The sequence below is a fragment of the Papio anubis genome, chromosome 4 (genome assembly GCF_008728515.1).
Source record: "Papio anubis isolate 15944 chromosome 4, Panubis1.0, whole genome shotgun sequence".
Lineage (NCBI taxonomy): Eukaryota > Metazoa > Chordata > Mammalia > Primates > Cercopithecidae > Papio > Papio anubis.
The window spans coordinates 77568585-77592900 of NC_044979.1; the positions used below are offsets into that span (position 1 = coordinate 77568585).

General features: G+C 38.5%; 1 protein-coding gene across 3 annotated transcripts in view; it reads left to right on the forward strand.

The window, feature by feature from the left end:
• UMAD1 (UBAP1-MVB12-associated (UMA) domain containing 1) overlaps window positions 1–24316 on the forward strand; it is a 250563-nt gene that overhangs the window by 72764 nt on the left and 153483 nt on the right. The gene's annotated exons all lie outside the window — the stretch shown is intronic.

The following is a 24316-nucleotide window of genomic DNA, read 5'->3' on the forward strand; positions in this document are numbered from 1 at the left end:
TGACAAAAGTAGACGCAAAAAATAGAGAAATTAGTGGTTGCCAGTGGTTAAGGATGGGGTGAAAGAGGGAAGTGCGTGTGGCTATAGAAGGATAACACTGGGGATTCTGGTGGTTATGGAGATATTCTTTATCTGGTGTGTGTTAATGTCAATATCCTGGTTGTGGCATTGAACTATAGTTTTGCAAGATGTTGCCACTGTGGTAAACTGGGTAGAAGCTACATGGGATATTTCCATATAATTTCTCCAACCTGCATGTGAATTTAGGGTTATGTCAAAAAGTTCAAATAAAAGACAAAATGATGCTGTTACAAACATCCTTGTACATGTCTCCTGGTGCACGTATGTGAGCTTTCCTCTAGATTTTATTTCCAGGAGGAATTACAGGCTATGCACATGTTAACTTTAGTAAATAATGGCAAATTTTTTTCCCAAGTGGTATATGAAAATTCTACTTATACTATATCCTTTTTAACATGTAATATTGTGAGATTTAAATTTTTATCAGTCTGTTGATTATAAAATGGTATCTTGTGTTTTTAATTTACATTTTCTTGTTTATAATGGAATTGGACATTTTTATTTATGTTTAATAGTCATATGTGGTTTTTTCCTCAGTAAAATCACTATCTCTTTTCTCTATTGTGTTGTCTATCATTTAAAAAACTGATTCTAAGGGGATCTAGTTATGAATTTTGCTGCATTTTACAGTAATCTAGTTGACTTATGTTTCTCTTTTTAATTATATTTGTTAATGAAGAGATTTTGATGTGACAGTTTTAAAATCTATAAAACTTTTCCTTATCTTTTATATTTCAGTCTGATTTTAAAAGTTCCTTCTTGAAGATCAGAAAGTTATCTTCCTATAGCATCTTCTTAAAGCTCTATGGTTAACTTTGGTTATAGTGTGGTATAGTGATCTGATTTTAATTTTTTTTTTGTAGGGATAACCTGTTTTCTTAGGACTATTTTGGATTAATTCATCTTCTTTTCTTCATGCATCTTCCAAGCTCACTCTTACATATATAGTATCTTCGGTTCTCCTACCTTATCAGGCTATTTTTCTCTCTCTGAGCCAATGTCATAAAGCTCATTATATTACTATCCTTTAAAACCATCTCAACCTTCCTTTGTTCTCTGCTTTTCTATATAATGAAGCATCAGTTCATCTTATGCCAAATAAATAAAAAATGAATAATAAATGGATAATCACTCAAACCCACCCACTCTGATGTGATTTTTGTTGAAATTTTATTGAACATATAGACTAATTTAGGGGAGAATTGCTGTATTTACAATATTTAGTCTTCAGAAATATATTTCTGTCCCTTTACTTAGGTTTCCTTAATAAATTTTTGTAAAATTGCTATACATTTTTCATAAAAATCACATTTCTCCTTTTGTCAGATTTATTCTTAGAGTGCTTTTTTGTTTTATTATTATACTAAATATTTTAAAAATTGTATTTTCTGTTTGTTGCCAGCATAGAAACAGGTAGTTGATATTTGTAGCAACTATCTTGATAAAGTATTTACTTCTCATAATTCATCTTTAGATTCTTTTGAATTTTCTAAGTAGATAATTATAACCTCTGTGAATAGTGAGTTTTGATCCATTCAAATTCTTATGGCTTTCATTTTATCTTTTGGTCTTATTGCATGGTCTAGGACCTCTAGTATGTTGAAGAGAAATGTCAAAGAAAACATCTTTTTCCCACTTTTGATTGTAAAAAGAATGCTTATAACGTTTGCAGTTGTTAACTACTAAATACAGTACATATTGTTTTTTGGGTTACTTCTGGTTGGCTAAAGGCTTATTGAAAAAACATAATAGGCATTGAGTGTTATTAGAATTAGTATAAGATTTGATTTTAATAGAATTCACCTGTAAAAATTATCTGGGCCTGGTGTTTCTTTAGTGGGTAGCTTTTATGTACTGAATGAATTTGTTGATAATTGTAGACTAGCCTATTGTGTCAATTTGGTAAGGTATTTTTCTAGGTGATTGCTCATTTAAAAAATATTCTAGGGCCAGGCACGGTGGCTCACGCCTGTAATCCCAGCACGCTGGGAGGCTGAGGCAGGCAGATCACGAGGTCAGGAGATTGAGACTGGCCTGGCTAACATGGTGAAACCCCGTTTCTACTAAAAATACAAAAATAATTAGCCGGGCGTGGTGGCATGCACCTGTAGTCCGAGCTACTCAGGAGGCTGAGGCAGGAGAATCGCTTGAACCCAGGAGGTGGAGGTTGCAGTGAGCCGAGATCACACCACTGCACTCCAGCCTGGGTGACAGAGTGGAACTCTGTCTCCAAAAAAAAAAAAAAAAAATCTAAATTTATAGATACAGGTTTTTTTTTTTTTTTTTTTTTTTAATGATATCTTCTTACCATTTTTTAATCTCTGGGATTTTCATTATGTCTGCTCCTCCCCCCATGGCAATATTGTTTATTTATTGCTTTACTATTTATTTTCTTAGGGTTTTCAAAAGACCGGTTTTAGGATGCATTGTTCCTCTGTTGCATTTTATTTTCTGTTTCATCATTTCTTGCTCTTACCTTAATTATTTCCTTTTTCATTTTCTTTGAAGTTCATTTTGTTAGTTTCATTTTGACTTTTTAAGTTGGTTGCTTGTCCTTGGATCATCATGTTTAAGCTTTTAAAAATTCTAACATTAGGAATGTCCTGTATTTCCCTTCAAATGCTATTTAGCAGCTTCCAAATTTTAATTTGTATTATTTCCATTCATTTGTCATTTTACACAGTTTTCTCTTTTTAAAAACTTAAAAAAATTTTTTTCAGAGACAGGATCTCACTCTGTCACCCAGGCTGTAGTGCAGTGGTGTGACCACAGACAGCTCACTGCAGCCTCCACCTCCTAGTCTCAAGTGATCTTCCTGCCTTGGCCTCCTGAGTAGCTGGGATTACAGGCATGTGCCACCACACCTGCCCCACACGGTTTTCATTGTCAATACTACTTTGCTGAGTTATTCTTAAATGTTTTAAGATTTCAAAAAATTGAGTTTTTTTGTGTTATCTTTTTGGTGAAGATTTTTAATTTAATGCGCTGTGGTCAGAGAGGGTGGTACAAATGATAGAAATTCTTGAAATGTGTTGAGACTTGATTCATGGCCTTTTCTCAAAGAAAAGCATATCAATCTTAACTGACCTCCACTTACGTGACTTTGCATATTGACCAGCATTTCCAACTTTTCCATAAATCCTTGGATGTTGACAGCATCTAGTTTATTCTCTGACGAGCAGACTTTCTTTGGCTGCTCCAGCACAGTGCTGTTGAAGTGTCAAGCTGTTTGCTGCTAAATGTATGTCCTTGTTTATTATAATTACATGATTTAATTAAAATATGAATTAAGAGGTAGTACTTAGCCGTGAATAAAGAGGGAGTACTTATATCTACGAAACTTTGTTAAATGCTTTAGAAATAATCTATACAGTTTAATTGCTAAAATAAAGAAGGAGCTGTCAATTTCGGTGTGGGTGAGTTGCCTTATGATCTAGGAATCAGTGGTAGATTGATTTATAAATGTCTTTAAATTCTCATTTGCTTAAAAACAGTTGGAGATTGTGTACAATGTATTGTATGTTGCACTTACATAAGAAAGGCTTAGAACTCTATCGGCAAATAAAGGCCTCAGCTGGAAACCTTCCTGTGGGAAGGTTAAAGCAAGTAACAGGTTGGAAGCTGGGAGAAAGTCAGGATTTAGGGTGTTGGGCACTTGTGTAGAGTAATTGTTTATTTCCTCGTGAACTGGTTGTTCAAAAATTTTACTTTTTTTTTTTTTAGTTGATAGCAACACTTGCAGACCTGTTATACCATGTAGCTGAACTAGTTCTTCAAAATAATAACCTACAGAAGCAGAACAGGGGCACTAGAATTAAAACAAACAAACAAACAACTCTACAGTGGAATTACAGTTGCCATAGGCAGCAATGAAACTAGAACTAACAAGCTGCAGTCTTTTGTTGTAGGCAAATTCACAAATCTTAGAACTTAAAAAAATACATCTTTTTTTTTAGTGTTTTACGAGATGGACTCTGAATTATAGAATATCTCACCATTAATATGTACCTTCAGTGTACCTTCAGCATAGAAACAGTTAAAGAAAATAAACTTACCTGAAATGATTGTACTCCCTGTGCATTGTCTTCACATCCTTTTTCTGAGGACCTGAGACAAAGTGAACTACAAGTAGGATAAGAACTGAAATGTTTTCACCAGATTTATGAATGAAATTTCATCAGTGATCTTGGTGAAGAGTAGTAGCAGAACAGTTGACCTTAGACCTTATAGCTAGGTGTTAGAATAGCTAACTTAATGAATTTTTTCCTAAATCTGAAACTCAAAGCTATTGACAACCAAAGCTAGTTCCCTGATAAGTAACTTAGGGAAGTGCACTCTTATTTCAATAATTAATGCTTCCATGAAATTATATAAACATTCATGCATTCAGACAATATCTGAATATTTCTGTGTGCTAGGTGCTATGCTGGGTGTTGGGTATGCAATGATGAGCAATACAAAGAAGAGCTCTGTTTTCATTCAAATGAGGATAGAGTTTTTCAATAGCAATTATTTTTAAAAATGAAAATAAAGATCCACAGATTTCCGGAAAAAAAATGACCTAAAAGTCAGTTTTACCATTGAATGTAATATCCTTCCTCTAACCCATAAATCAGAGTATGTAAAGAGGAGATGCAAAAGATGTAAAGAAGAGTTTTGAGTTTTAATTTGGGAAAAGAAGTATAAGACAGTAGTAACAGTCATATAAGATAGAATAACATCAAACATTTAAAAAATAGTGTAGTGATAGCATAGAGCAAAATTTACATTTAACCATTTACTAAACTTTGGTGAAAACTATCACTTAAAAATATTGTTAATTACAAGGAGATAGTATAAAACATAGTTTGTTGCTGTTGTATATTTGTTTTTAAGTATCTCAAATTGAAGAATTTTTAAAATTAGAAACTAATATATGTCAGACATGGTTACAGTTAAAAAAATTGTTTGAAAATGAAATTATGGATGCAGAAAGCAAACAAGCTGGGGCAGAAAAGGATGGATCTAAATATGAAGAGGAGGAGGAGATAAGAGCAATCCAGAGGCAAAAATTACTCATGCCATAGATGCCCTAGAAATAGTTCTATGTTGTATTAAGTAACAGCTTGAATCAGGATTCGATATTATTGCAACATGGGAAGGAACAATGCCAAGAAAAATTGTATTTATTCTTATAACTTCAAAGTGATACGGGAGCTAGAAAGAAATTATTTAGGCAGTTAGTGAGAGGGTAAGAGAGTCCTTGGCAAGGTTTCCTTTTTAATACAAAGCAGTCCCCAAATCATTTCTTTTCTAACAAAAGGGCAACCTGAAAAATCGAGCTGCAGACATAGATAAGCAAGCTGGAAGCTTGCACAGGTGAATGCTGGCAGCTCTGCCAATAGTAAAGGGCTACTTGGAAGCCAGGTATGTTCAACATGGAGGCTCCACCTTCCGTTTTCTTTGTCACTACTTGCACAGTAAAGAGGCAGGGAACATGGCGGTGGCCAGGTAGCGAACCCATCTGTCTAATAAAAGATTAGGGTGGAGGCCCGCGAGGAGGCTCACGCCTGTAATCCCAGCACTTTGGGAGGCCGAGGGGGGCGGATCACAAGACCATCCTGGCTGACACGGTGAAACCCCGTCTCTACTAAAAATACAGAAAAATTAGCCGGGGGTGGTGGCGGGCGCCTGTAGTCCCAGCTACTCGGGAGGCTGAGGCAAATGGCGTGAACCTGGGAGGCAGAGCTGGCAGTGAGCCGAGATCGCGCCGCTGCACCCAGCCTGGGCGACAGAACGAGACTCCGTCTGAAAGAAAAAAAAAAAAAAAAAGACTGGGGGGGGGTGGGCCAGGTTCTTCCCATGCTATGTAAATAGAATACCTGGTCTGACCAATCTCTCGTGTCCTATGTAAATCAGACACCGCCTCCTATAAAACCAACGTCTTCTTGCCGTGAACCCGGAAACCCGTTAGCGACCCTTTCCTCCGCACGAGGTAGCTTTCCTCTTTCTTTTTTCATTTTCTTTTTCTTTTTCTTTCTTTTTCTCTCCCTTTTTTTTTTTTTTTGGAGACGAAGTTTTGGTCTGTTGCCCAGGCAGAAGTGCAATGGCACGATCTTGGCTCACTGCTACCTTCGTATCCCGGGTTCAAGCGATTCTGTCACCTCTGTCTCCCGAATGGCTGGGACTACAGGCATGCACCACCACTCCCAGCTAATTTTCGTATTTTTGGTAGAGACTGGGTTTCACCGTGTTGGCCTGGCTGGTATCGAACTCCTGACTCCTGACCCCAAGTGATCCGCCTGCCTCAGTCTCCCAAAGTGCTGGGATTACAGGTGTGAGCCACCTCACCCGGCCTCCTCTTTCTTTCACCTATTAAACCTCCACTCTTAAACTCACTCCTCGTGTGTCCTCATCCTTCAGTTTCTTTGGCATGAGAGGATAACCTCAGGTATTTACCTCAGACAACTCCGCTACTTCAGAAGTATTTACTTTATTAAATGAATGTGATTTATTTGTTTTCAAGTAAAATGTTTAAGGTATGCATATATTTTTTATGATTTCCCACTTTAGCTGTTTTTTTATTAAATGAAGAAATGGTCTCAATCACATTGGCTAACATGGCCTCTACTTATTTAATTCATCTGTTTTCCCCACTTTGGGGCATCAACAGCATGGAGTATTTGGAAAACTACTTGTATTTGTAAAGAGTAAAATGCAGTTTAAATAACAAAGAAGTTAGTTTGTAATTGTATATAGTTCAGGAACTCTGGCCTGGATGAGAGCATGAGTTTGAAATTTTGTCCTCAAGATTTTGTTTTTATTTTACCATCACCTTTTATGCTTAAGTTTATGATTGGCCATAATTATCCAATTAACATATTCTATCATGTGAAAATCTGTTTAGGAAATTTTCTATTAATTAAACTTGATGTTTAATTATGATATTAAGAGTTGCAAAGTACTATAGATTGTTTATCATAGTTGTGTAGCTTTTAGAGTTTAGGGAAATCTCGTTTTTAGAATTGACACAGTGATTTTTAATTTTAGCAGTGTGTTGAATAACCTATGGTATACCATTCACTTATTAACTTCACATTTTTGTGTAATAAATTATAAATTTTAGATCAGATAATAAAGTAAAACTGGTATTAATTTGGGAAGGAGAAATAGCAGAACTTGAGTGATTTTTCCAAATAATGTGTCAACTATAACTTGACTGTGTTATTTTTATCCCCAAGGGTATTGTGAAATATACCGATGTGAATTTCTTATAGTTTATTTTAACCATAAAACTATTTTGATATTTTTATAATGCCATCGATGATACTGTATGCATAGTGAGGGCGTGGGTTGTCTGTTCTTACCACCATATTCCCAGCACTAGCGTGGAAGAAATGAATAAGAAACAATGGAGTAAAAAATGCATAATCTAAGTTTCACTATGTGTGTCTTCAAAATAATACCTTCAAGTTATTTTGAAGGGAAAAACTATGTATCCGACAAATTGAAACAGATACTTACAAAATTAAGATGATTGTGTGTTGTACTCCTTATCATTGTTTTTCACATCCAAAAATCTCCTCTTAGAGCCTCTTACCTGAGTAGCTTCTGTGGATCTGATGATGCTAGGATTTTATTTTTTCTTTTATTTTAAAGTTCTTCTGATTACATCATCTCTTTGTATAGACATCATTCTTGACAGATGGCATTTATTAAATATGGACAGAAGCAGGCAGTTAAAAAGACCTGCCTGAGATAGGCAGGAACCTTTCTTTTTTCTTTCTGACTCTCAGAAGCAATACCAGTATAAGCTTTATTTAACTTCTAGATTAATTTAAAAATAAACTTCTTTAAATTATGATTCAACAGGTATAGGGTGAAGTGGGGGAAATGTATCTGTGTTTTAAAGCTTCCCAAGTGATTTTGACCATCAGTCAAGTTTAGAAACCACTGATTACAATTAATTTCCTTAGAATTTTCTCATCTATTTAATTCCAAACAGGAAGAAAATTGAAATTTTAAAAAATATATGAGTATTTTTGGAGATGACATAACTTTCCTTTTATTTTGTTAAAAAAAAAAACTTTAAGAACTGTTTTTTTTCCCCCTGCGTTTTTATTATCAAGATTTAGTGAAGACTTGAGAGCTAAAAACACCTTTGGGGGGGATTCAGAAAATCCAAAAGAGACAATGATGAAATATGATCAGCAAGCTTTAGGAGAGGATCACAAATGTGTGATTTGAAGTCTCTTCTATTTGAAACCAATCCAGAATCTTGAATTTGATCCAATATATAGTATGCTACAAATGGAAAGATTAAACTGGAGCAATATAATTAGGGTAAGCCATCGCATCTGCACTTGTATCGCAGCAACTGAATTTGAAACCAGCTGCAAAATGGTGACTAATCTCTCTGGCAAGCCCACATGAGAGTGTAGTACAATAAACCAGCTTCAGCCTCATGAGCACATGTTTCTTCAACTTGCCTCTGAGCAGGTGATGGTGATGATGCAATCTGATTATACTTTTGAATGTATTCTAACCACAGTCAACAGTAGAGTCTCACAAGGGATTTCACAAAAGACTTCAAACCGACTATGTGTTTTTCAGATAGTTGAGCTGTAGACAGCTATGGAAACTAGTATTTTTTTTTTCACCGTAGTGACTATTGTACTTTGCAGTACTTTATAATCTTAAGTTTAGGAGGCTTTAGTTTTCATATGTGAACTGAAGATGAGAAGAATAATGTGGAAAGAAAGTACTTGGCACTTTTATTCTGAATTGTTCACGACTACTTACACTGATCAATTAAAATAATTAAATTGTCTAGACTAATTCTGTACAAACAAGAGATGGTAAATCAGTGTACGTGTTTAAGTGGTATACTAACCTTTCCATATTTAGAGATGTACTTCCCTGGCTATTACCTGCCCTGATGAGGTGATATTTAAGTGTCTTGAACATTAAAGGTGTTTAATAAATACTCAGTTTGACTTGGACTTGAGCCTTTATTTTTGAAGGGAATAATAGTTTCTTCTTCCAGTGTACCTCAGAGGGACTTGGTAAGCATGAATAAAGTCATCTGTTTGAAAATGTATGTCATCTTTGGAAAAGTGCTACAGAACCTAAAATATAGTCACAAATATTATTTCAAATGTGTAGTTCAGAAGTAGAATACTTAGAAATTGCTTGTTAATCTTAATTGTAAATAGCTAAAAATATATATAGCTTGCAGTAAAGGACACAAGAACATTAAAATATAAAACTTGCAAACTATACATCTCTGAGAATAAAGGGGGAAATGGGGTGTAAAAACCCTAGGCTGGTGGCACTCAAAGTTGGTGTACAGCAGAATGACTTTGGCTGTTTGTCAGAAGTGAATAAGCCTGGGCCTCATCCCCATCACTTCTGATTTTATAGGTTTGGAGTGGGTCCCAGGCATCTGTGTTTTTAATCATTTCCCTCCTAAACTTACTCTCCCCATCCAAACTTGAGAAACACCCAGACTACTGTAGTATTATGGTACTATAGACTACTGAGTATTAGTATAGTATTATAGTGCTGACTAGTAAGCTTCCTAATTGCCAAACAAAAGGAAAATTTTCGCTGTCATCACATGAAATAAACTTTTTTCATGGTATTTATAAAAAGACTTTTTGAGAAAAAAAAAGTATCTTCAATAGTGATTTTGTAGAACAAGCCAATTCGTTTTTTCGTATATTTTTATTTAAACTTTTTTTATTAAAAAAAGGGGGCATTTTACTGAAGTATTAAGAGCCTTCAGTGAAGTCTAAGTGCAGGTGTGCTGCCTTCTAGTAATCCAGACTAGGTGGTTAGTATGAGGTATGGGTTGAATTCTGTCCCCCCAAAAAGATATATTTAAGGCTTCACCCCCAGTACCTGTGAATGTGACCTGACCATATTTTGAAATAGAGTCTCTTTGCAGATGGAATCAAGTTAAGATGAGGTCATACTCATTGGATTGGGCCCGCCTCCTTCAATGACTGATGTCCTTATAAGAAGAGGGAAATTTGGACATAGGGAGACACAGGAAATGGCCATGTGAGGGAGGCAGAGATCGAAGTGATGCTACCACAAGCCAAGGGACACCAAGGATTGCAAGAAACCACCAGAGCTAGGAAGAGGCAAGGAATGATTCTCCCCTGGAGACTTCAGAGAGAGCACAGCCCCACTGACACCTTGATTTCAGATTTCTAGTCTCCAGAAATATGAGAGAATACATTTCTGTTGTGTTAAGCCACCAAGTTTGTACCATTTTGCTATGGCAGCTTTAGGAAACTAATAGAGTATGTGAATCTCTTTTTCTGTCATTTGGATTTTTGACCAAAACTAGATAGAAAAAAAAAACATAGTGAAGTTTCTTTTCTCACGTATTCCATATGTTTGCAGAGGTTCATGAGCCCTGGACCTGTCATTGTGGTCAAGTTTGAATTCTACTTTAAATGTTAAGGCACCTGCATGAAAACCAGGCTAAGCTGCATAATTGTGAGCCATAGGGGATACTGCCATTAGGAGCCATTTTTCCTTAAAAAGAAACTCATGCATTTGTATAAGTACTAAATGGCGATGGCAGAGTTATGTTTCAAAAAATATGGAGGAGACTTTTGTCATCAGCAGGAACTGTTACTTTTATGATCTACTGGAATGAAAACTCACTTCCACCCTGGGAAAGATCTCTGCAGAGGCATTGAATCAATCTCTGTGCTGCCTCTTCCTCCTCGCTCTTTTTTTTGTGACTGCTCATGAGGATTTTGCTACTTGCCCTCTCAGGGATTTTATTGAATTCCCCATCTGTGATGGTTAATACAACTTGATTGGATTGCAGGATGCAAAGTATTGATCCTGGGTGTGTCTGTGAGGGTGTTTCCAAAGGAGATTAACATTTGAGTCAGTGGGTTGCGAAAGGCAGACCCACCCTTAATCTGGATGGGCACTGTCTAATCAGCTGTCCACTTGGCTAGGATATAAAGCAGGCAGGAAAACGTGGAAAGGCTAGACTGGTTTAGCCTCCTAGCCTACATCTTTTCCCATGCTGAATGTTTCCTGTCCTTGAACATCAGACTTCAAGTTCTTTGGCTTTGGGACTTGGACTGGCTTCCTTGCTCCTCAGCTTGCAGACAGCCTATTGTGGGTCTTGTGATCATGTGAGTTTAATACTCCTTAATAAACTCTCTCTCTTTCTACACACACACACACATACACACACACACACACACATATATATATGTCCTGTTCTGTCCCTCTAGTGAACCCTGACTAATACAGATTTTGGTACCAGGAGTGGTTCTAGAGGAACAGAATATTAAGGATGGAGTTCTTTCATTGGTTTTGGGAATTCTGGAGTTGGCTGCTTAATATGATTAGACTCAATAATGCTAAGGACTCTATTTCTATCAGTATGGAAAACACTGATGGTCCTTGGCATTAACTGTTTAGAGAGTTATGCAAAATAAATGCATTTGATGCTCCTAATTTACCGCTCACGTGAGGCAAGGAGTTTAGTGACTCTGTACATAATACCTTTGGCTATATGTGGAGAATTAGGAAACTAATGAAGTTAGTTGGTTGCTCCTAAGTTCACTGGACAAAATGATGAAGGAAAATGATGAATTCAGGGATTCTAACTCCCGGCTTCAGAAGCATATACTGAACCTTAAATCTCCTAAGACTGCCCTCAGTGAGAGTCTTATTTCCTGTAGAGAAAGAGCTGAAATTGTGGAAAAGCAGACACAAGCTCTTATCATGTGAGTGGCTGACCTGTAATGGAAGGTGCATGCACAGCCTCACCAGGTGTCTACTGTTAAAGTGAGGGCATTGATTGGAAAAGAATAGGACCCTGCAACTTGGAATGGGGATGTGTGGGAGGACCCTAGTGAAGTGGGGACACTGAGATTGTAAACCCTGATGAATCTTTTTTTGCCAGAAGAAACAGCTTCTCCATCCCCAGTATTGGCAACATCCCCTCTCCAACCCATGCTGCCATCGGCCTTTCCACCTTTGTCTGAGGAGATAAACCCTGCACTGCCTGAGGCAACAGTAATGGCCTCCCCTGAGGCAGTTGCCAGGCAAGATCATGTTGATTCTCCTCAGGAGCCACTGCCAACACCCCTGTTTGCTTCTACACCTACAACTAGACTAAAGTCCTGGTGGACCCCTAGAGGTGAGGTTCAGAGTGTGACCCATGAGGAGGTGTGCTACACTTGAGAAGAACTGCTTAAATTTTCCAAGTTATATAAGCAGAAATCTGGAGAACAGGCGTGGGAATTGATATTAAGGGTGTGGGATAATGGTGGAAGGAACATAGAGTTAGATCAGGCTGAATTTATTGGTTTGGGCCCACTAAGCAGGGATTCTGCATTTAATGTTACAGCTCAGGGAGTTAAAAAATGTTCTAATATAGTTTGTTTGTTTGATGAGCTGAAATGTGGATTAAAAGCTGGCCCACTGTGAGCGAGCTCGAAATGCCTGATCTCCCTTTGTTTAATGTAGAGGAAGGGATCCAAAGCCTTAGGGAGATTGGGATGGTGGAGTGGATTAGTCACTTTAGACCTACTCTTCCCAGCTGGGAGGGTCCAGAAGATAATACCTTTGACCAGTGCTTGGCAAAATAGATTTGTGAGGGCAGCACCTGTATCTTTCAAGAGCCCTATAATTGCTCTTCTCTGTATGTCAAATCTAGCAGTGGGAACCATAGTCATGCAACTACAAAATTTAAATACGATGGGAATAACTGGATCCTGAGATGGCAGGGGCCAAGTGGCGGCACTCAACCGTCAAAGGCAAGGTAAGCGTAGCTACTGTAATGGACAGCAGAGGTAAAGCAAAAATCAGAATAGTCTGACTCAAGTAGAGCTCTGGCATTGGCTAATTAATCAGGTGTTCCTAGAAGTGAAATTGATAGGAAGCCTACTGCATTCCTACTTAATTTATATGAGCAGAAAATTTTCAGGTCTAATGGGCAAAAGACTAATTTGAATTATAAAAACAGAATCATGGCCCCTCAATCAATTTCTGGAATTGAGCCAGTTTACAGACCCAGAACACCTTGAATGAAGGGGAGGCCATGTCCCCTTGAGGAAGGACTCCATTACCAACAGTTTATGCTGTTAATCTTTCTCCCATCCTCCCTCAAGGAAACTTCCAGCCTTTTATCAGGGAACTATGCATTGGGGAAAGGGAAACTATCGGACGTTTCAGAGACTACCTGAAATGATGTAGTCCCTGAAATGTCTGATCACTTCCCTTTCCCCAATGCATGGTTGATCTGACGTGATGTTGATTCCAGGGGACCCATTGTGGTTCTCCAGTTAAAGTAGGGGCTTATGGAGGTCAGATAATTAATGGAGTTTTAGCTTAGGTCCGACTTAAAGTGTGTCCAGTGGGTCCCCGGACTCATCCTGTAGTCATTTCCCCAGTGCCAGAATGCATAATTGGTATAGACATACTTAGCAGCTGGCAGAACCCCCACATTGGCTCCCTGACTAGCAGGGTGAGGGATATTATGGTGGGAAATGGAAGCTATTAGAGATGCATCAACCTAGAAAAATAGTAAATCAAAACCAGTAACGCATCCCTGGAAGGACTGCAGGGATTAGTACCACCATTAAGGGCTTGAAAGATGCAGAGGTGGTGATTCCCACCACATCCCCGTTCAGCTCTCCTGTTTGGCCTGTGCAGAAGACAGATGGATCTTGGAGAATGACAGTGGATTATTGTAAGCTTAACCAAGTGGTGACTGCAAGTGCAGCTGCTATACCAGATGCGATTTCATTGCTTGAGCAAATTAACACATCTCCCGGTACCTGGTATGCAGCCATTGACTTGGCAAATGCCCTTTTCTCCATTCCTGTCCATAAGGTCCACCAGAAGCAATTTGCTTTCAGCTGGCAAGGCCAGCAATATACCTTTCCTGTCCTGTCTCAGGGGTATATCAACTCTCCGGCTTTGTGTCATAATGTTATTTGGAGAGAACTTGATTGCTTTTTGCTTCCACAAGATACCACACTGGTCCATTACATTGATGACATTATGCTGATTGGATCCAGTGAGCAAGAAGTAGAAAACAAACTGGACTTACTGGTGAGACATTTGCTTGCCAGAGAATGGAAAAAAAATCTGACTAAAATTCAGGAATCTTCCACTTCAGTAAAATTTCCAGGCATCCAGTGGTGTGGGGCCTGTTGAGATTTTCCTTCTAAGGTGAAGGATAAGTTGCTGCATTTGGCTCCTTCTACAGCCAGGGAAGAGGCGCAACACATAGTGGGCCTGTTTGGATTTTGGAGGCAACACATTCCTCATTTGGGTGTTTTACTCCAGCCTATTTATCGAGTGATCTGAAAGGCTGCCAGTGTTGAGTGGGGTCCAGAACAGAAGAAGGCTCTACAACAGGTCCAGGCTGCTGTGTAAGCTGCTCTGCCACTTGGGCCATATGACCCAGCATATCCAATGGTGCTTGATGTATCGGTGGCAGATAGGGATGCTGTTTGGAGCCTTTGGCAGGCCCCCATAGGTGAATCACAGTGGAGGCCTCTAGGATTTTGGAGCAAGGCCATGCCATCTTCTGCAGGTAACTATTCTCCTTTTGAGAGACAGCTCTTGGCCTGTTACTGGGCTTTGGTGGAAACTGAATGTTTGACTATGGGTCATCAAGTCACCATGTGACTTGCACTGCCTGTCATGAACTGGGTGCTTTCTGACCCATCTAGCCATAAAGTGGGTCATGCACAGCAGCATTCCATCATCAAATGGAAGTTGTATATATGTGATCGGGCTCAAGCAGGTCCTGAAGGCACAAGTTACATGAGGAAGTGGCTCAAATGCCCTTGGTTTCCAATCCTGCCACCCTGCCTTCTCTCACTCAGCCTGCACCAGTGGCTTCATGGGGAGTTCCCTATGATCAGTTGACACAGGAAGAGAAGACTAGGATCTGGTTCACAGATGGTTCTGCACGATATGCAGGCACCACCTGAAAGTGGACAGCTGCAGTACTATAGCCCCTTCTCAGGACATCCCTGAAGGACAGTGGTGAAGGGAAATCTTCCCAATGGGGAGAACTTTGAGCATTGCATCTGGTTGTGCACTTTGCATGGAAGGAGAGATGGCCAGATGTGTGATTATATACTGATTCATGGGCTGTAGCCAACGGTTTGGCTGGATGGTCAGGGACTTGGAAGAAACATGATTGGAAAATTGGTGACAAAGAAAATTGGGGAAGAGATATATGGATGGACCTGTCTGGTCGAAAACTAAAGATATTTGTATCCCATGTGAGTGCTCACTAACGGGTGACCTCAGCAATGCTTCTTCCAAGACTGTTATCCATGGACTCATGGAATACCTTATCTACCATCTTGGTATTCCACACAGTGTTGCCTCTGACCAAGGCACTCACTTTATAGCTAAAGAAGTGCAGCAGTGGGCTCATGCTCATGGAATTCACTGGTCTTACCATGTTCCCCATTATCCTGAAGCAGCTGGATAGATAGAATAGTGGAATGGTCTTTTGAAGTCCTTTGCAGGGCTGACGTAAAGTTCTCCAGAAGGCCGTGTATGCTCTGAATCAGTGTCTAATACATGGTACCGTTTCTCCGGTAGCCAGGATTCACGGGTCCAGGAATCAAGGGGTGGAAGTACAAGTGGCACCATTCACCCTAACCCCTAGTGACCCACTAGCAAAATTTTGCTTCCTGTTCCTGTGACATTACGTTCTGCTGGCCTAGAGGTCTTAGTTCCAGAGGGAGGAATGCTGCCAGGAGGCACAACAACGATTCCATTAAACTGGAAGTTACGATTGCCACCTAAATACTTTGGGCACCTCCCACCTTTAAGTCAACAGGCTGAGGAGGGAGATACAGTGTTGGCTGGGGTGATTGACCTGGACTATCAAGATGAAATCAGCCTACTACTTCACAACAGAGGTAAGGAAGAGTATGCATGGAATGGAGGAGATCCATTAGGGTATCTGTTAGTATTACCATGCCCTGTGGTTAATGTCAGTGGGAAACTACAACAGCCCACTCCAGGCAGGCCTACAAATGGCCAAGACCCTTCAGGAATGAAGGTTTGGGTCACTCCACTAGGAAAAAAACGCACGACCTGTTGAGGTGTGTGCTGAAGGCAAAGGGAATACAGAATGGGTAGCAGAAGAAGGTAGTCATCAATACCAGCTACAACCACATGACCAGTTGCAGAAACGAGGACTGTAATTCTCAGTGAGTATTTCTTCCTCTTTTTGTTAAAAACATGCTTGTTCATGTATACACTGTGCTAAGAAAATGCCTTCATTTCCCTTTTTACTTTATCATGTGACATAAGATTTATTGACTTCATATCAGCATTTAAGTATTGTTAACTTTATGTAATAGCATTTGGGTTGGGGATTGGTGTGTTTTCGGTTGTACGTAGCATAGTTGAATTGTGTTAGGCATAATTATGATCTTATTATTGTCTTTATTTGAAAATTATATATGAGCTCAGGAAATGTGTATGAGTTCAAGTTGCCAGGGGGTGGACTTGTGATATTTGATACTGAGTGTCAACTTGATTGGATTGAAGGATGCAAAGTAATAATCCTGGGTGTGTCTGTGAGCATGTTTCCAAAGGAGAATAACATTTGAGTCAGTGGGCTGGCAAAGGCAGACCCACCCTTAATCTGGGTAGACACCCTCTAATCAGCTGCCCACTTGGCCAGGATACAAAGCAAGCAGGAAAATGTGAGAAGGCTAGACTGGCTTAGCCTCCCAGCCTACATCTTTCTCCCATGCTGGATGTTTTCTGTCCTCGAACATCAGACTTCAAGTTCTTCAGCTTTGGGACTTGAACTGGCTTCCTTGCTCCTCAGCTTGCAGATTGCTTGTTGTGGGACCTTTGTATGAGTTTAATACTCCTTAATAAACTCTCTTTATATATGATTGTGTGATTTAATGCTCCTTAATAAACTTTTTTTTGTATATGATTGTGTGATTTGATACTCCTTAATAAACTGTCTTTATATATGTATCTATTCCACTAGTTTTGTCCCTCTGGAGAACCCTGACCAATACACCATCCAAACCTGTTTTCTTCTATTGGCCCTATTTTTAACCCTTGGGACCTCCATTCTGTGATAAAATGCCCTATTCAGAGTACCAGCTTGAAGTCAAACTGGTACATGTTCAGATATGTGTGTACGTGTGTGCACATCTAGAGTTGCTTTTTTGAGGATAATTTGGCTTTAACTGTAGGCATCTTTATAGTCAACTTGACATAAAGATAGGGTACCTCTACCTGGGAAAATCCTGGTTCTCGCCGTTCACAGCTGGGGGCCAGCAGGCAAGTCATTTAATCTCTTTGAGTGTTCAGTTTTCTTATTTACAAAATTGAGATGATAAAAACCTATCTCAGGCCGGGCACAGTGGCTCACGCTTGTAATCCCAGCACTTTGGGATGCCGAGGTGGGTGGATCGTGAGGTCAGGAGTTTGAGACCAGCCTGACCAACATGGTAAAACCCCGTCTGTACTAAAAATACAAAAATCAGCCAGGCATGGTGGTGTGCACCTGTAATCTGAGCTACTCGGGAGGCTGAGGCAGGAGAGTAACTTGAACCCGGGAGGCGGAGGCTGCAGTGAGATGAGATCACACCACTGCACTCCAGCCTGGGCAACAGAGTGAGACTCCATCTCAAGAAAAAAAAAAAGAAACCTATCTCAGAGGTTGATCCATGGATTAAATAAGTAGCCCTATCTGGTACACAGGAAGCACTCAAGAACTGGTATCTCTTGCTGCTATATGAATGATATTAAGATTCTAGCAGTCTTTTCACTATGTTCCTTCTCATTTGTGGTGTATCCATGTTTTCATTCATTTATTCAACAGTATTTATAGTGGGCCTACTGTATGTCAGTGACTTTGCTGGGCATTAGGAATTTATGGTGAATATGATGGATACGGCCTGTGCCCTCATAGAACTGACAGTCCAATTGTAGAGACAAACATTAGATATACGATCACCTAAATAAGTGTAAAACTACAATGTTCATAAATGGTATGAGAGCAGCTGATCAAATGTGGAAGATTGAGTAAGGCTTCCATAAGTACATAATGTATTTGTGTTGGAAATGGAAGCATGAATGAGTTAACTGGACGGGAAATGGAAACATGAATGAGTTAACTGGACGGAGAAGGGAGAGGTGAGTTTGAGACTGAGGGAACAGCAATGTTTAATGACTCTTTGGTGGGAGGGAACATAGCACATTTGGTGAGTGGGAAAAGGCCCTTCCACTGATGTGCGGAGAGCCAGGATGGAGCATGGAACATGATGAGGCTCAGGAGTTAGGCAGACCCTGGTCATGCTAGACCTTGTAGGCACTGGCCATGTCTTAAGAGCAGTGGAAGCCAATGTTGAACATTAAGCTGAAGATGGGAATGAGCTGGACAATTATGGGTTTGCAATGATGTTTCATTTTCATCCTTTGAGAGGACTTTGTTCTCTCAGACAGATGCTCTTCATTCTGTCACACACATGGTACTTGGCTTCTGTCATTAGGGTGTTAGTCTCTTGCAGTCACTCTGCCACTTCAGGCTATTTCTTTTCTACCTCATTGATAAGGCTGCCATCTTCTGAGCTTGTATTTGCCCATTGCTATCCTCTAGTCACTCTGGATTGTGCCCCAGACTTCATAGAACCCCTTGACTTGATTTCTTTCGCTTCCTAGATCTTATAGTTATCCTGGACAACTCTAAAATTCATGATGCCCTGGTGAACACGCTAACCTCAATCTCCAAAGACTTTGTCAGTGGAGCCAGCCATTCTCTTTTCTACCCTAGTCATTCTCTGCCGTGGCCTTGCTCCAGATTATATTATCACTCAGAGTGGTGCTACCTCGAAAAACTTAAATTTTAAACCCAGAAATCCTACTCTCTCATGTCAACTTGTCCCTCTTTCCTGCCACTATTACACTCGTTCACTGAATTCATTGACAGCGAGCTGTTTGCTCAGTGTCTTATCACTTCCTGACTTCTCTTACCCAGTCTGGAGCCTATGGTCAATAGTTGCAGTGTTCTAAGATCAGGTCTTTATTATTTAGGACCCTGCCACTTTTCAACTCTGGATAAACTCGACTTTTCCCTTTTTCTGCCCTTGCCCCTAGGCTATTAAGCATTCCTGGAAAAAATCACAACTGTGATATAGGCATGATAATGTATCTTTGCTTTCCAGTTACGTGAGCTGTCAGCTCTCTTCTGTGGTCTTTTCTCATCACTTTTGTCTTAACTGGGTGAATTTCAACCTTGGCAGTACTTTGGAATCACCTGGGAGTGCTCTGAAAAATACCAATGTCTGCGATTTACTCCTAGAGATTTTGATGTAATTGGCCCAAAGAACACCTGGCAGGGACGTTGTAGACACTCCCCAGGTGATTCTAATGTGCAGCTAAAATTGAGAACCACGTGCTAATGTGCCCACAGAGACTGATGGACATGTTTGCTGCTGCTTGCACTCTCTGCTAGTCCTCATTTTAAGCAATTGATCTTGTCTCATCCAGCTTCTTTCTTTTTCTACCTTTGAACTTACCTCTAATTGCATTGATACTTGCCTAGTTCATTCTTATTCTAGAGAAAAACAATTGCCTATATCCTCACATTTAAGCCCTTCAAAAGGTACACTGGGTGTCTGTCTCACCCTCTCTGCTCCTGATCTGAGCCAGATGATCTGAGTGGCTAGGTTTAAATAATAGGCATGTACTAATAAGCATGCATTTCTCTTAAAAACAAAACAAGACAAAAACCTGGGGGAAAAAAACCTCAAAATCTGCCAAACCCAAATCTAAGCAATATTAAGCAGAAAGATGACAATTTTCAAAGCAAATAGTATTTGATGAAATATACTGAGATATGTGGTATCTAAAAGATGGTTGGGGCTGGATAGGGGTAGTAGTTGGAGTGGAAGCAGTGGTGGGAATGCTGGTGGGGCTTTGTATATTACACTAAAGTTGCTGAACTTTGAGTTTTAAATGTGTTGAAAGTTCCTACTGGGGGAAAGGAGTAAAATGATCAAGTATGGTTTTTTTTTTTTGTTTTTTTTTTTTTTTTTTTGGAGACGGAGTTCTCGCTCTGTCACCAGGCTGGAGGGCAGTGGTGCAATCTCGGTTCACTGCAACCTCCACCTCTCAGGTTCAAGCAATTCTCCTGCCTCAGCCTCCCAAGTAGCTGGGACTACAGGCTCGTGCCACCACGCTCAGCTAATTTTTGTATTTTTAGTAGAGAGGGGGGGTTCCACCATATTGGTCAGGATGGTCTTGATCTCTTGACCTCGTGATCCACCTGTCTAGGCCTCCCAAAGTGCTGGGATTACAGGCGTCAGCCACTGCACCCGGCCTCAAGTATGTGTTTTAAGGATGGAACTACTGTAGTAGTGTAGGGCATGGTCTGTAAAGGAAACAGGTTAGAGGACATTTGGAAGCAATGTTCAGCGGTCTAAGCAAGAAATGAAGATGTCCTGGACTAAAGTAGTAGCAGTGAGGAAGAAAAAGGAAAAGGAAAAACAAAACAAAACAAAACAAAAAACACAGCCCCTCCCCCCCCCAAAAAAAAAGCTTCTAGAGGTATTGTTAAAACTAGAATCAATAAGATTGGCTCATTTTGCATTCTGGAGAATTATGCCAAAGACTCATAGGCATTTAAGTTAATTTGCTCATGGTAATTAACCCACAAGACTGCTCAATTGCCTATTTGTTTATAAGCTGCCCCAATAAAAGAGAGTATTCAGACATTTTTTTTTGAAAGAGTAGAAATCTCTTCTATGGAGTGTAACACTAGAGCAAATTTGAAATAAACGGTTTGATCAGTGATTTAGAATCTTTATAACGATCCATTAAAATGTGTAAAAGAAGCCTTAAGTATAAAAATACCATCATCAGGAGAAGTGTACCAGCTAAGGGCTTGGACTGTGGACACAGACTGGCTTTGAAGTTTATCTCGTGCCTTAACTGACCTGGTGACCGTCAGCAAATTGTTTAACATTACTATGATTCATTTTCCTTATCTGTACAATGGAGACAGTAAGAGGGTCTACCTTAGAGGACTGTGAAAAATATCCGAGATAAATATTAATGACCATTATTTTGTTTTATATAGTCAATTTTAGATAGATATTCTTAAATCTTCTGCTTGAATTACTTGCTGTAGCCTTTGAGATTCACTAAATTATTCTTGTTATTTAGTAAGCAAATGCAATGAGTAATTCATGTTCCTTTTAAGAAAATATTCATTGCCTGAGTATTAGCCAACTGATATGTTTTTGTTAAACATAAAAAAGTTGATTCATGAAGTTCCAGTTGAATGTTTTTTCTTGAAATTTACTAATTGTTCTTAACTTCTATAATCAATAAATTATGTGAAGAGAAAGAAGTAGGGAGAACAGTAAAGTGAAAAGGCAAACATTTTCTAATGAGTTGCTATTAGTCTTCCAACCTAGGAAAAATAATAAAGTTTCTAATAGATATATATATAACATCATGGCCATTTGGGGTGTTTTAAAATTTTTCATGTTAACTTTAAACCTTAATCTTTGTTGTATTTTTGACAGAAAAAAATTAAAAATGACTTAAATCAGTGTGCATAAGACTTTAACATTGCAGTTTAAATTTATAGACTTCAACATAGCCACCAATTTTTGGTGATCCAACATTCAGTCTGATTTTCCACCTCATTGAAAACATTCTACAGCTGCTGCCGAGTGATTTCATAAATTGCATTCATGATCCTGGCTGGAAGTTCTCTTAAAGAATGTGGTCTGGATGAATACACAACAGTTTTAACACAGTCCCATAAAATATAGTTCAGTGGGATAGGTCAAGTTTAAAGTTGCACAAGGATTTCATAAACACCTTTAGTAGATGGGCACTAAAACTTTGAATGGGTTATATGGAAAAACCTTATAAAGGGTGGCAGTGTTCCAAAGGTAGATTAAGTTGGTCATCTATGAAACAATTCCTACTACTGATGGTTCTTAATAGTACCACCTGCTAGTTGCTTCATATTAAATTGTGTGAAATAACACATTCTGTAAACTGATGAACTACCTATTTATCAATGAAAGAAACTTCTGTCATAAGTAATGGAGTTATTTATTAGGCTCAAAAAGTCTTAAGCCAGAAATGTTAGGCATTTTTGGGAACAAAGAGTGTTGTAATCTCGTATTGTTTTTTTAAAACAGCAGCAAGTAGCACAAGATACCCAGTTGGTATGTTTGTCCTTTATTTGGCTGGAAACTCCAGAATCTCTGGGTAGTCAGCTGAATGCCAATTTAAATGCCAATTTAAATCTCAGAAAGACATCAGTGGTCTTCGTGTATAGTTTGAAAGATACCGCTAGGCTTTAAGTATGCCCTGAAGCCTGACATTTTGGGTGCTTCACTGATGCATTTCCTTTGCCGATCTTATTTATTGGTTTAGTGAGAATATCTTTAATGACATGACAGTTGCTATCTTAGTAAGCAAAGCCAAACAATATAAACTTCATATTCCTGATTGAAGGAATTCCTCCTTCAATTCCATACATTATAATTGTGGTCCCTTGTTAGAATAGATGTTACTCATGTTTTGAATTAATATGATGACATGAAATGAATGATACACAGAAAACATTAGCAATATATGGTAGTTATGACTTTACCATCTGGTGTGTCACCAAACATTGTACAGAAATATCACAGGCCAGTTTTTAATACTAGCCAGTCATGTCAATTGAAGTTAGGTATTCTCCCAAAATATTATTTTCAGCTCTGTCACTAAACTTTTCTTTAAGTATTTATAATAATATATGACTTTTTATACTTGTGCATTTTATATGTCTAAAATAGTCCCTTTGTATTAGTAGCTTTGAGCTATCTTGAATCTAGATAGTATACACCAAGACAGATTTCCCACATATTTTTAAAATTGATTATAGACTTGTGTCACACATAATATGAACATCTCTCTTTAGAGAAGAAAATATGGGTGTAATTTCAGGTTCTTGTAGATAATCATGGGATTTTAATTTCCTTGGATTTTCAAAGGAATGTAATCTCTTTTCATTTTTTTGTTATAAATAGTTAAGAATTAACAGTATGTGCTTTAATTACAAGGTATGTATAAGGTTATTCTCCCCCCCCAACCACCCTTTTTTAAAACTTTTGATCAATGTCATTATTATCAAAGTTATTTTAGAGTTACTGCAGGGCTATAGGCTTAAGTTCCTTTTGAGATACTGTTCCCAGTTTTGTAATCATAGGAGACTTCGTTAGCTCACGACATTTCAGAGCTTTAAGCCCCCTGTGGTATGATTTGGGTGTGCCAGGTCAAATTAAACTGTTATATTTACGCTAGTGTGGATGTGAATCTTCTCTTAGTTCCCAGAAATTCTCTGGTTCCTGTGCCTTGGTGTTGTAGCTAACCTTTATTTATTATTAAGATTTTAAAATTTTAATTAAGGTCTTTAGGTTTGAAACCTTAAGAATTTCATGAATATAAGAAGCTTAATACTTTTGAAATTATCTTTTCTATTTAATTAAGCTATATTTTGGTGCTTTTACTTTCAGAGCTAAACCTCTCTCCCTGTTCAGCATTCAGCCAAGTAAATTGGAAAGATCTGTTATTCTTCATTATATTCAGAAGTATATAAACTTTACTATACATTTGAAGTTTCATCATAAATATTCAAGATCACAAGGAATTTTGTTAAAATAGAGCCCTTCACCATATCATGCTAAAACTAAATGCCTTGCCTCAAAGGCTTTTTGATCTCTCTTGTTTTCCATTCTTCCCTTAATAGTTACCTATTATTTCCATTAATTTGCATTAACCACCTTATGATATATCTTGTGGTCTTTAAAGGAAAATGATAGCTAGCTAACTTTATTTTTTCATACATAAAACAATGTGTTTAACCCCAAGTGCATTAACTAACAGTGCTTTGCAATTTCCCGCAATGCTCAAGAAATGTCTAAGACTACTGTACCAAAAAGCACATTCAATTTGAATTCTATTTTTACATAGTAAATATAACATGTTTTATAGTCCTAAAATTATACTTAATAAACATAGTGTGAACAGGGTATTATTTTAGTAGTTTCTGTCATGAAATACTTAGGTCTGACAAAACCAATGATGTAAAAAAATTTCAAGAACACATCAAATAAGTTACAGTTTAATAGACAATGATTTGTCCATGAAGAGTGATTATGCCTTAAATGAATATTGTTGCAAAGTCAAA